Raw genomic sequence first — 9,988 nt, forward strand, 5'->3', positions numbered from 1 at the left:
AATTTAACCCTAAAACCCTCACTTCAGATGACACCTATTTTCTATGCAAGAAAACACTATCATCATTAATGTAAAAAAAGCTTGCCCACCACAGTAACCGTTGCTAAGTACATTTCTTATGTCTAAGGCTGAAAGACACAGAATTTGGAGAAACCAGTGAAATCTCACTCCTAGTATGATACTGTTAATTCTTTCACCTTAAACTTTTAAAAAGACTCAGTCCTTGATTTCTATAATGTGAAGGAAAAAAAGTTTGGTCAACAAATTGGTCAGCTTGCAATCTACCCTGGACCATACCAAACATTTAAAAAAAACTACCAGTTGTCTATAACCCAATGTAAATATTTGTTACAATGACAAATGACAGCAGTTCCTTTTCTTAATAATCCTAGAGGAATTTCTTCATTTGAAAAGCTAGCTGGCTTAGATTTCTCTCTAATAAGAAACAACTAAATGATATAGTACTACTTTTGAAATTATCCATCTTAGGAGTTCAAAGAAATTTAGGTGTATGAACACACTAACACCCTTGTGAAACAAACTTGGCCCAAGTCACCCAATGAATTGTGATAGACCAAGGATCAAATCCAGTTTCTCATTTTAAACCAAGTATCACAAGCATTACCTTAAAACGCTAAGTCCTTACCTAATCCAATGCCAAATCATATCATTCTCAGTTTCTGAACTTGTACAAATTGTACTGTAATATTTATGTAAAAGCTGTCATACAGTTGTCAAAACAATTATCATAAATGTTATAACAGTGAACATCTTTTGGGCACTTAACTGTGTTAGGTACTATGCTAAATGTGTTACATGCACTATCTCAACTAATCTTCACAACGACCCTCATGAGGAAACTGAGGCACAGAGAGATAACCTAAGGTAAAATCTAAAAAAAGGACAAGGCAGGGGTACACAGGGAATATAGTTTAAAAGCCATGAATCCCCATTGCCTGGACCAGGATTCTAGGCCAGCTGTAGGGCTGAGATACTTGGTTTAGTCACTTAACCTTCATGTGGCCCAATTTCTTTTACTCTAAACATAAAAGTCAAACAGATTATCACAAAAGTCCTTTGTACCCTGAAACGCTCTAATTCTGTAATCATCCTTCTATTCAGGTAACTAACTCAAAGAGAAACTGTCTTATTTCCTCCATCCTCTGAAGTTCCCTTCACTAAAGTTGAGAGTCCACATTTTATGAATCTCATCAATAACATACAGATAAACAACAACAAAAAAGGCTTTCTTAAAAGCTAGAACTCTATTATGAAATTATGATCCCCAAACTTTTTTTTTTTTTAAACTGTATTGGCTTTTTTAGAAATTGAAGTATAGTTGATTTACAATATTGTAATAGTTTCAGGTGTAGAGCAAACTGATTTAGTTATACACCCAAATCTTATTAACCTCAAATTGACAATGACAGGGAGAAAAGACCTTACAACAACTTTGGGTTGGGGTGGGAGGTATGAAAGACCAGACAGACTACTGTATATAGTAGTGGCTATCCATTCATAAAAAATAATCACTCATTTCCATCTCTTCTAAAAAATAGGAATTAAGTCTATAAAGGGTTGTCAAATAAACTCAATGCCTTATTCAGCCGATAAAAATGAATGAAGGAATTATCCAAGACGTTTATTATAGGCATGGAAGAATTATCAATTTATAGAAATTCTACCAGAATGGCCTAGAGCTCTAGAATCTACGTTTTACTGAGCTGGTCATTTAGCCCCTTCAAACTGCATCTAATGACAGTAACAGGATGCTTAAACATCTAGGGAAGAGGCCTAGGTTCCACTCAACACCATTATTCTGTGAAGTCTTCCAGAACCAAATCACTACAGAATAATCTTTGCTGCCTTTGTTCTCTAGAAAATAATCCCCCAAAGATTCTTAAATAAAATCAGCAAAACCCCTCTAATTAGTTTTCTTTTTCTTAAAATTTTTAAATTTTCTAATTAGTTTTCTACTGTTGCTGTAACAAACTACCGCAAACATAGAACAACACAATTTACTGTCTTACAGTTTCTATAGGCTAGAAGTGAGGTAGGCTTGGCTGGATCCTCTACTTATGGTCCTGCAAGGCCAAAAATCAAGGTGTCTATAGGGCTGTGTTCCTTGGTGGAAATTCTGGGGTGGGGAATCTGCTTTCAAGCTCATTCAGATTGTTGGCTGAATGTGGTTCCTTGCGGATGTAGGGCTGAGGTCCCCATTTCCTTGCCGGCTGTCAGCTGGGGCTGCCAGCATTCCTTCTTGTGCTTTCCACGTGGTCCCCTCCAGTAATGGCAGGGTGAGTCCCTCTCCTGCTTCAAATCTAACTCCAGATGGATAAAGTTCTCTGCTTTCATGTGCATAGACTGGACCTACCCACAAAATCCAGGATAATATTCCTATCTTAGGATCCTTAAACCACAGTTACATCTGCAAAGTCCCTTTTGCCACAAAACAGTAACAAATTCAGATTCCAGAGGTTAGGGCACATATATCTTTGGGGGGTCATTCTACCTAACACAGTCCACCCTATGGGCTCCAAAGACTCATATCTCTCCCAAATGCAAATATATCCATTCTATCCTAAGGTCTCATTCCATTAAAGCATCAACTCAAAGTCCAAAAATCTCATCTAAAGCTCATCAATTCAAAACTCCCAAATCTCACCATCTAAATCAAACGTGGATGAAGCTCTGGTTATAATACATTAAGTGCAACCCGTGGAGCACAATTCCTAGGGAAAAAAAAAAAAGTTATCTGTTCCCAACATACAACGGTGAGACCGGCATAAGGCAACTTATAGACATTCTAGTTCAAACAGGGAAAATATAAAAGAAAGTAGGGAAAATATAAGAAAAAGCAGATCCATCGGTCCAAAGCAGTTTCAAAATGTGGGCAAGCTCCATTCCATTTCAAAGCCAGGGAAAACTCTTCTGCGGCCTTAGACTCCACCTCTTTGGGCTCTTGGTTCCACCCTCTGAGTCATTCTTCTTTTTTAATGAAAAGGAACACATTCACATCTAAGTAGTTTTTTTACCAGCCTGCTTCCTACCAGTAAAACTGGGGGTGGGGGTGGGGAGGGGTGGGTTGAGAGCTCTCTTTAATTTACTACTTTGTGTTTTTCAATCCAAGCTGGCACTGTTTTTGCTAGTATAAAACGCTCAAGAACCTAGTGGGCTTCACATGAATTTCACATGAGCTCACTGAGGCTCACACCCCACAAATAAACCAGGCTGTACCTTCAATACTTTGCTTGGAAATCTCAGCTAAATATCCAAGTCCATCACTTATAAGTTTTCTTTTCCACCTGACCACAGGACACAATTCTAAGCTTATTTGCCACTATGTAACAAAGATCCTCTTTCCTCCAGTTTCCAATGCCCACCTCACTTCCACCTCAGCCCTCACGACTTCTACTAATGATCTGTTCTAGGTCTTTTCTATTATGCTCCTCAAAAACTTGCTGGCCTCTTCTACTGCCGCTTTCACATTTTTAGGTAACGGTACCCCACTCTTGGTACCAAAATCTACACTAGTGTTCTACTGCTGCCATAACAAAACCACAAAAGTAGTGGCTTTAAAACAATAGAAATTTATTGTCTCACAGTTTCTGTAGGTCAGAAGTTGGGTGGGCTTGGCTAGGTCTTCTGCTTAGGGTCTCACAAGGCCAAAATCAAGGTGTTATCCTTGCTGGAAACTGGGGAATAATCCACTTTCAAGCTCATTCAGGTTGTTGGCCAAATTCAGTTCCTCGTGGTTGTAGGACTGAGGTCTCCATTTCCTTGCTGGCTGTCAGCCGGGGCTGGTCTTTGCTACTAGAGGCTCCCCGCATTCCTTCTCATGCTTTCCATGTGGCCCCCTCTAGCAACAGCAAATGGAGTCCCTCTCATGATTCGATTCTGATTTCCCCTTCTGCCCCATCTCTCTCGACTCCCAGCTGGAGAAAGTTCTCTGCTTTTAAGGGCTCATGTGATTAGATTGGGCCTACCCACTAAATCCAGGATAATCTTCCTATTTTAATATATTTAACTACATCTGCAAAGTCCCTTTTACCAAGTAACATATTTACAGATTCTGGGAATTAGAGTTTGGACATCTTGGGGGGGGTGGTGGTGGTCATTCTGCCTACTACAAACCCAAATTCTATGTAAAGTTTTAAACTTAGTTACCAAAGAAAACTTCTCCTTTCTCCTAAAGAGTATGTGAAGTAAAGCTATATGTTCAGAGACAGAGACAATGGTAAAATCAAGGACTCTCACCCTGGAAGAGTGTGGCTAGGCAACAGAACCAAAACTACACTGTAAAAAAGAAGCTACTTGTTTCATTCCCAAACAGCTAGGCAATTAACCCATTAGGTAGAGACTAACCTATTGCTCCCCCTTAAATGTGTGCTCCTCTTCTCTACTGTATTCTACATAACAGGATATATAACTAGGCATGTTTGGTTTTTGCATTTAAACAAAAGTTACCCCAGGGTGACCTAATTTTGTAATCAGCTGATAAACCAATCTAAGCAAACTTCAAATATTTTCATTCTTTCTTCAAGTCATACACCCTCCCCCAATAGCAAATGAAAGGCAAGTATTTCAAAGTCACAGAAGGATACAACTGCCCAGGTAAAACTGCTGGTGAACTTTTAAAAACGACAAGAGGCAGAACTACTATTGGTCCTGGTCTTTCAGCTCAAGGTCCACCAAGCCAGTTAAGCCAACTGACTTACAACAAAAGAAAAACACCTCAACAACTACAAATATAATTTTCTGAAGCCTTGCCTATTGTCAGATTATTGACCATAAACTTTACCTAGATTGAAGGAACCCCATATATACCAGCTAGTCCCTTTAATAAAAGTGACAGGTAAGGTCTATGGAGCACTTACTACCTACCAGGCACTGTGGTAAGCACTGGACACAAATTATCTTATTTACTCCTGACCATAAACTTACCATCTAGGAAATATCATCACCCCCATTTTACAGATAGGAAAACTGAGGTTTACAGAAGTTAGGTCACACAGCTAAATAACAGTGGCACTTATATTTGATAATCCAGATATTTAATGCCACTCCTTAGATGGAATGGGGTCTTCCAACTCTTAGAAAAATCTTCCCTTTCTAGCTTTCTTTTCATTTCCTCTCCTCACGCCCACTTCTCAATAGAATTTAGCAGCTGAAAGGTAATCAGGTCTTCCTCAATTAATTTGCTACCTCCTTTCCAGAACTCTTTCCTTCCCACAATAGCAACAGCCAAGAAGCAACTTCTCCTGACCCTTCCTTCCCAAAAACAAACTACATAAGCTCCACCCATCACTTGCCAAGGCTAGAAATGTTCCAACGCTGCAAAAATATAAACAACCGACAAACAAAAACAAAAGTCCTACTCTTCAAAGGTCACAAACTAACATGCACACTCTTAGCCAACCTTTCATTCTACATACCTCTCCTCTTCCATCCAAGCTCCCAACTAACCCTTAACTCCAACTCCACCCGTTCTGCCCCACTTCATGGTCCCTTCCCCTTTATCCTCACCGACCTCTCCCCGGGTCCCCTTCACCTTGCACCCCAGTGTGCAGGTGGGAAGCCCAATTTCGCCTAGAGGGACCTTAGAAGGCCCCCACTACAGCTGCTCTGCTCCGCGGGAGGGTCAACCCCAGCCTACACTGCGGGCACCACTCCCCTAGGCACCCTCCCCCAGCATCCCCCCCGGCGGCCCCACCCCTCCAGCTCCCTTCCCCCTCTGGCGACCCCCTCCTCCAACTTGCCCCCTAGTCCCCGCCCCAGCCCAGCCCTCTCCCCCGCAACAAGCTGGACTCTCGAGAGCCAGTTCCCACCCTCCTATCAGCCTCTGCCCCCAAGCCTCACTCCCCACCCTGGGGGGTGGCCCAGGGCCTCCCCGATGGGCTGCAGGATCCTCGGCTAGTGTGTGTGTCGCGGGGGGGGGGGCAGGGGAAGGCGAAGGGCCGCTCGGGAGTCTGCTGGAAGCGTTAGAGGCGGCCGCGCCCCGCTGCCCCATCCTGGGCCCACCCGCACCCCCCAACGACCTCGCCTGGCGGCTCCCACGGTACCTGTGGTGGAAGCTGCAGCGGCAGCGGCCACTCTCCCCTCTTCACACAGACAATATGGCGGCGGCGGCGGAGGAGACACACGGCTCGGCCGCCAGCCGCAGGGACCAGAGCGAGGCTGCAGCCGCCGCTGCAGGAAGCGGAAACCCCCCCTCCGACCAGGAGGCGGGGCGGGACCGCTTCCGACTCCTCCCCCAGCGGAATCTCGCAGAGTGCGGCGCCATGCTGGGATGTGTCATTGTATCCCTAGGAGTTCAGTTCCGGACTTGGGCGCAAAATGGAACAAGTTCTCAACGTAAAGCATAATAAGGAGACTTGCAATAATTAAGCGCATTTTATTTCAGTACCTGTAGGAACTGACGAGAGAGAGAACACGAACCTCCCACTAAGTGTATAATTGGTTTGACCCAAGGTAAGATGGTGGTCCCTAGGTTTCCCGCACTTCACCCAGCTGGCGAGTTCTAAAAGTCGGCAAGCCGGCCCGCCTTTCTTGGAAAGAAGCATGCGCGACCTTCAGAGCTGGAGAGCGAAGCGTTTTGGGAGTTGAAGTGTGCTGCTCCGGCCCCTCGTCTAGGGTTGGGGTTCCAGCAGCACGTTTTTTTCTGCTCAAACTTCGAGTTCCGGAACAAGTGAACGAAAGTTGGACCCCGGGAGTGGTGTGGCGCCAGCAGTCGAGACAGTGACGGTAGTAGCACTCTAGAGGCTGAGACCCAATTCATGCCTCTTACAGGAGCCCTTTGCAGAGCTGCCCATCCAGAATAAACTGTTTTCTCCCTTCGATCTGCCTCCCTCCACCCCGCTTGCCTGGGCAACGGCTCCAGGGCAGCTATAGGGCAGTTTTTATCTTGCAAAACTGATCATGACGTCCTCTTGGTTAAAAACCTCCCAAGTCTTTCCTTTGTGCACCAAAGATAGCCCAAGCTCTTCTCTTGACATCCAAGTTCCTGCATAATTTGGACACTCCCTTCGCCCCCAAGCCGCCTCTTCTGCCCCTCTCATTTCAATTTCATGATGCTCCCACCCACTAAAACTGCAGACTATTCTTGGAACTTGTCAGCCTTCCTCTCTTTGCACTGGCAGTTACTTCTGTTACTGTCACCTCCTGGACTGGCTAACTTCTGTATGTCCAGCGGGCTAATCCTTTCCTCTCGGGATCTTACCTATCTTTAGTTCCCTCAGACCTAGGCACCATCACTCAGCAACCTTACTGGTCCCTAGCCTGCCTGTTCCATCAGACTGTGAGCCCCCAGTGGACAGGGCTGAGTCTGATGATCACCCTGTTCCCTGCAGGCCCTGCTAAAAGCTTGTGTGTGTGTTACTGAGAGGAATTCAAGTGTTAGCCTCCCCTCTGGTAGGGCAGAGGTGTGAGGTCTGGAACAAGTGTTAGAAGGTTGGGTTATTTTGGTACCTGCTTTTATCCCTGAGCTGCCTCAGAATAGCTGCTACCCAGGATGGGCCTCCCCACCCTCTCCAGCCCTCCTTTCACAGTTCATCAGTTGACTGGCACCTCTGCTCCCAAAGAGACAATCTCCTCCCCTGTGGGATGGGGTGGTGGCAGCTGCAGACATACAGTGATGGTCTCAGGGAGGTGTCCATGACCTTTTCTGAGCCTCATCTGTCAGATAGGTCTGTGTCATTTGACCCCAATGGGCTGAGAGTCCACAGAAATGGCTCTCTGGGTGCCCACAGGCTGGTTATTTTTCCATTATGGGTCTTGGTTTCCCCACTTGTGGACTGAGAAGGTTAGACAAGATGATTCCAAGGTTTCTGTGAGGCCGTCTTCCAGGAAATGAGGCCTTCACTTAGCTTTTGGATAATGTCTTTTCAGCTCTTGTGGCTCCTTTTCCCCTATCTTTATTCACATTTATTCACTTCACAGCTGTTGATCACTTGCCATGAGCCAGACAGTGTGCTAGATGCTGGGGATGTGGCATGAGCAAGATAGATACCAGTTTCTCATGAAATTCACCTTCTAAAGTGATAAATAATGCATAGATAAAAAAATGAATAAGTACTGTGAAGGAAAATTATAAGTAGCTGTGAAAAAGAATGAAAGAGGGGAGCACTTTAGCTTGAGTGGTTCAGAAGATCCCTCTGAGAAAAAACAGTAAGAACAAAGGTCCTGAGGCAGGAAAGAGCTTGATAAGTTTGAGGAAGGAGGCCAGGGGGGCTGAAGCACTGTGAGTGAAGGGAAGAAGGGTAGAAAATACGGTGGGAGAGGTGGCCAAGGCATTCAGGCCATGATTAGGAGTCTGGAATTTCATCTGAAAAGAGTGGGGGTAAGTCCCAAGACTTATCCCTCACACCTTTCCTGTGATCTCGGCCCCTCCTACAGCCTCAGTTCTTCATTCTTCTACCCAATTCCAGCCTCCGTCCCTGACATCATTCAGAGGGCTCACCCAGGCACAGACATACAACCCTTTGCACTTTGTAGGACACAGTTGAGACCCAACCCCTGCCATTCCTCAGGCTAGCCTGGTATAGGTCTCTGGTTCCAAAAAGCTGTCAGTCTCCAGTGTTCACTAGTTATGGAGCCTCCAAAGACCAGCTCAGTTATCTTTAATACTAACTTCCTGACCCCCATAGCACAACTCTCAGGCTAGACTTCCTTCAAACAACAATAACAACAGCCACAACCACTGTCAAGATGTTCACAGTACTTGTCCCGTGCCACACATTGAATGTTCATCATCTCATTTAATCCTCACATCAGCCCGATGAGGTAGGAACTAAAAGTATCCCACTGTACAGACCAGGAAACTGAGGTTCAGTCAGATTACAGGACATGCCCAAGGTCACATACAAGAGATGGAGCTTGCATTCCAACCAGGGCCATAGGCACTGCGTAAGAAGAGCCTCAGCATATCAGCTTTCTATTGTTGCTCAACAAATCACCCCAGAACAGAGTGGTTTAAAACGACAATAAATTTTTGGTTATGTTTGTGTGGATTGGCAACTTGGACATGTCTCAGCTGAGACAGCTCTTTTCTGCTGTACATGGTCTTGCCCAGGCTTACTTCTATATTTGCAGTCAGTTAGCAAGTCGGCAAGCTCACTGGTCCTATATGGCCTCATTCACAGGTCTGGCAGGTGGCTGGGCCTGCTGGCTTGAGTGCCTAGGTTCTTCTCCATGTGGCTTCTTCAGCAAGCTAGCTCAGGCTTCCTCATGATGGCGTCTGAAAGGAAAAGAACGAAAGCAGCAAGGCCTCTTGAGGCCTAGGCTCGGAAGAGCTGTAGCATCACTTTCACTGCATTTTATTGATCAAAGCCTGTCACATGGCCAGCTCAGATTCAAGGAGACTAGAAATAGACTCCATCTCTTGATGGAAAAAACATCAAAGTCATATTGCAAAGAGTCATGTGTGGGGGTGGGGGGATCATTGTGGCCATCTTTGTAAACAACATCGCATGCTAAGTGACCATGGGTACAGAACTGGTTAAGTAAGTTATGGTACAGCGACACATGGTGCTATTAACAGGGAGAGCACTTAGTATGTGTCAGACACTATACAAGATGCTTTACGTGTGTTAACTCGTTTAATCCTCACAATAGCCCTATGTGACAGTTACATGTTTATTCCCATCTACAGATTAAGCACACCAAGTCTCAGAGAGGTTAAACCGTGTGTGCAAGGTCACACAGCTAGTAAGTGGCAAAACTGTTAAAAGTGATGAGGATCATTTAATTTCTGGACATGGAAAGCTGTGAGAAAAAGCAAGAGACAAAACAAAAGTTTGGTGAGAACACATTTTAAAAACACTTTAAAACGGGTATATGTATATGTATTATATAGTTTTAGACAAAGTTCAGGAAGGATTTACCACAAACTTTTTTTAAAAAAATATTTATTTATTTATTTGGCTGCATCAGGTCTTAGTTGCGGTGCGCAGGATCTTTAGTTGCGACACGTGAACTCTTAGTTGTGGCA

General features: G+C 44.6%; 1 protein-coding gene across 1 annotated transcript in view; it reads right to left on the minus strand.

Annotated features, from left to right (window-relative positions):
• CSNK2A1 (casein kinase 2 alpha 1) overlaps positions 1-6,201 on the minus strand; it is a 54,833-nt gene extending 48,632 nt beyond the window's left edge. Inside the window, 1 exon segment of the mRNA XM_059896504.1 lies at positions 6,063-6,201. The gene's annotated coding sequence lies outside the window, so the exon portion shown is untranslated.
• Between the last annotated feature and the right edge of the window lie 3,787 nt (positions 6,202-9,988).

Source organism: Balaenoptera ricei, chromosome 15 (assembly GCF_028023285.1).
Source record: "Balaenoptera ricei isolate mBalRic1 chromosome 15, mBalRic1.hap2, whole genome shotgun sequence".
Lineage (NCBI taxonomy): Eukaryota > Metazoa > Chordata > Mammalia > Artiodactyla > Balaenopteridae > Balaenoptera > Balaenoptera ricei.